Raw genomic sequence first — 4,097 nt, forward strand, 5'->3', positions numbered from 1 at the left:
TCGTGGCGGAAACACATCCCAGCCGCACACTTTCCTACACTCAAACCGTCACATAAAAGGACACAACACAATAATCTTAGATCCAATTGATAAGATATAATTGCCCACTTAAACATACAAAGCCCAGTACCATCCATCCCTTACGAACATTAATAACAACCTGTAAATACACAGAGCAGAATCTTTTTTTTTTCCCTTTCTTTTTTTTCAGAGCTGGGGACCAAACCCAGGGCCTTACTGAGCTAAATCCCCAACTCCTCACAGAGCAGAATCTTAATGTCACCTGCCATGGCTTCTCACCCTCTCCTCCGTCCTATCTCTTCCTTTCTCTTCTAGTCCCCTCCTCTTCTTTGAATTTCTCTCCTGCCCATCCTGCCTTCTCCTCCAATGACAGGCCTCCTTCTATCCTGTTCCTGCCCTTCACCTGTATGAGGTTCTGGTGAAGTCACCTGATTCCTGAGTATGTGACTAGGCAGCTGTCCTTGGGGCAGTGGAATTAGCATCAAAATACAGATAACTTCAGGGCAAACCACATTTCCCCTTTTTGTCCAGTTAAAAAGCCTTTTCACTTATATATAAATTGAGTACAATTATTACCATTCTACAATTTATAAAGCATATGATATTCTCAACACCCCATCCATCACTATATCAGTTAAACAGAACATTTAGTTATCCATTCCAGCTTAAGAAAGGCTTAAAATCTGTATCTTGGCTAGCTTGTATACTATCTGATAACTATCTAATAAAATATGTATTTTCAGAGTTATACAGGCTGATAGGCTATGAGACTATAATCAGTCTTCAACCCCATCAGAAATCTGAAAATGACCAAATATCTATACACATAGGAAGCCTAACATGGCTTCTAGAACTGAGAGGTTGTACAGACAAATCTCCACTAGCACAGCCCCCTGTTAGCAACATGTGAGCGCAAGTCTTCAGCCTTCTGGCCCAAAATCAACTGACAGACTCTTGAAATGCAGATTTTGAAGGGCTGATCACCCTGTCTTGGCAGAGTTTATCAGTCAACTATTCTGCATAATGTGTCTTTTTCTGGACAGCATTAGTCTGCAAATGAAACAGGCAATTTTGTCTAGTGGCTGCCTAGCCACAAAGTATTGCCTCACTTGGAGGTAGAGATGTTCAGATTCTTCATTAAATCCGCCAGAGGGGAACTGTTAGGAGCAGATATGTCTCAACAAAAGATAAATAACTTTAAATCTCAAATTTTGTGGATTTCTGATGCCAGGACTGTTTCTTAGCTTCATGGTTTGGGGATCTCTCCTCTATTTACTACAATGCTTCCTTTGTCAGGGTGAATCAGGCTGGCTCGGCAGTACTGGCAACCTGTCTCATCAGCACTGAAACCTTTTCTTTACCTGTCAGGCCTTGCTTATTCCGACAGTTCTGTCCAGTGCAATTGCTCCCAGTCACCCAGACATCTGGGCACCCTTGTTCCTTTCTCCAGATCCCTCTGCTAGCTGCCAAGCTGCCAACTCAAGGCCAGGCAAGCTTTTCCTGACTGCCCACTGACCCTTCCCCATCTGAGACAATGACACTATCAGAGGTTCTTCAGACCATCACGTTTTTGTCACCTTCTGATTGAAAAGAGGATGTTGTTGTAGTTTAGGTCCTATTGCTGTGAAGACATACCAGGATCAAGGCAACTCTTACAAAGGAAAATGTTTAATTGGGGCTGGCTTACAGTTTCAGAGGTTTAGTCCATTATCATCATGGTGGGAAGCACGGCAGCACCCAGACCAACATGGTGCTGGAGAAGGAGCTGAGAGTTCTATGTCTTGATCCATGGGCAGCAGAAGGGGATTGTGTGCCACACTGGCCACGGCTTGAGCTCACCCCATGGTGATACACTCTCTCCAACAAGGCCACATCTACTCTTTTTTTTTTTTTTTTTTTGGTTCTTTTTTTCAGAGCTGGGGACCGAACCCAGGGCCTTGCGCTTGCTAGGCAAGCGCTCTACCACTGAGCTAAATCCCCAACCCCGGCCACATCTACTCTTAACAAGGCCATGCCTCCTCTAAAAGCCACACCTTCTAACAGTGCCACTTCCTAAGGGCCTATGGGGTCAATTACAGTCAAGCTGCCACAGATGTAAAGGTTGAATAATACTAAGAATCTCTTGCCCACGTCTGGACAGCTGCCCAAGCAACATAGGGAAAGCAGCTGGCTGTGTAAAATATGCGAGCTGCTTGTCTATCATTTAAGCATGCTTTGTTTTCAGTGAGGTTTTGCTTACTAGCACAGTGCTCTAAATGAAAAAGAATGGTATCCTTTTCATTAATGTCTCCAATTCACTGCACTGCTTCTGTAAGCACTGCAAAGGCAGGTTCCTCAGGATATAGGTCAGTGGTCCAATGACTTAATGTGCAATGTTCCCTTCTAGGATTGTGTGTTTCAATACTTTTTCCCCAACTAGGGGTGGGCCATGAGAAGGTCACTGGGGTAGGTCTTGAGGGTCACAAGGACAGGCCTTGAGGTTTTTGCTTTTTTTTTTGTTTTTTTTTTTTTTTAACTCAGCCCCCTTCCTGCCCAGTCTTTGCCTCCTTACTACAGGTGTGGTGTGACCAAGTGCCTCCATATCTGGTGTCCATGCCTTCCCCACAATAATGACTGTATACCCTCCAACAGGTAAGTCAGAACAAGCCCTTTCACCCAAGTTACCTCTTGTTTGTATATAACTAGAAGCATTCTAAGCATTTAATACACAGGAGCAATGTAGCCTCAAGACAATGATTTTTATTCCTGTTGCTTATCATATTTGACAATATAAATATGCTCATTAAAAAACCCCACAATATTTAAATAAGAATTAAGTTCATGAATGTCTACAAAGTACAGCGTAAGTACTTTCACTTGTAATCTTTAAATACCCCAACTACTCTAACATGGTCAGACACTTAAAAACAGTCTTGAACTAGCTCAATTTTAGCCTATAAAACAGTAGCAATTTACTAGGTTCTCTGTTATAAAAATTAATATAGCAATTTTCAAAACATTGAAAAGAAAATCATTTGTGAAAGCCGTACCACAGCAGAGGCAACTCCGCCCTCCCTTGCAGAAGACACAAAGGCACAAACTGACGACTGGTGTTCACCTCCAGGTGGTGGGATGGGTTGACATTCCAGTCAAGTTCCCATTTCTCAACCCCCAGCTAATGGAAGGTCAAAAGAGGTAGGAGGATGCAGGTTTCCCTGACTCCTCAGGGCAGTGGTATGCTCATTCCTTACACCCACCAAGATGCAGGCAAAGATGGGAGAGACCGTCTACCCACACCTTAGTTTAACCACCTGGACATAGCCACCTTTTCATGTAAAAATAGCTCATTAAAAAAAAAATCATAAGATAGCAACTTAAAAATGACCGGTGAGATCAGCCACCGATTGCCCCAGGAGTGCCTGAGCATTGTTACTGACTTCAGTGTACACTTCAGGGGATGGTTTAACACTAACTGCAGTACTGAACTGCCTAAGATTAGTGTTTGAACTTTCAATTATTTGATCCCATATGAGAAAAAACAAGAATTTTTAGGGTAATGTTATAATTTTAAAAATACTGAAGATCTACCTTAAATTTATATTATTCCATTCAATTCTCAGTTATTTCCTGTTTTAAAGAAGGGAAGGGAGATGTCTTTAGATTTTTTTCCCCTTCACTAAAACAGAATAATTCATCAACAAATATACCAAAGTTCAAAAATTAATACAGTCATCTGTCACTTAGACAGAATATAACTTTCAGGTTCCCAGTAACGACCACTTTTGGGCACTTGATTCCAGTTTTGAAACAGCAGCTTTTAAAATGAAGGTAAAGTTGCTTTACCATCACTGTCTGCTCTACCCACTGGCTATTCTGTTGAGAGTCTACAAGAGCAGTTTCTGGCTTGGCCATCCTCAAAAGTCTTTTGGAATGAATGCAAGAAGATTCTTCTCATGTGTAAAAAGTATACAAGATGTTCCTGAATTCAAAGTCAACCTTTCTCTAGCATGTGTAAACCATGAAGTTACTTTTTAAAGTAATAACAACATAAAATACAATTTTTCTATAAAAATACAATATAGGAGATATAGCACTTC

Source organism: Rattus norvegicus, chromosome 14 (assembly GCF_021556685.1).
Source record: "Rattus norvegicus strain SHRSP/BbbUtx chromosome 14, alternate assembly SHRSP_T2T, whole genome shotgun sequence".
Taxonomy (NCBI): domain Eukaryota; kingdom Metazoa; phylum Chordata; class Mammalia; order Rodentia; family Muridae; genus Rattus; species Rattus norvegicus.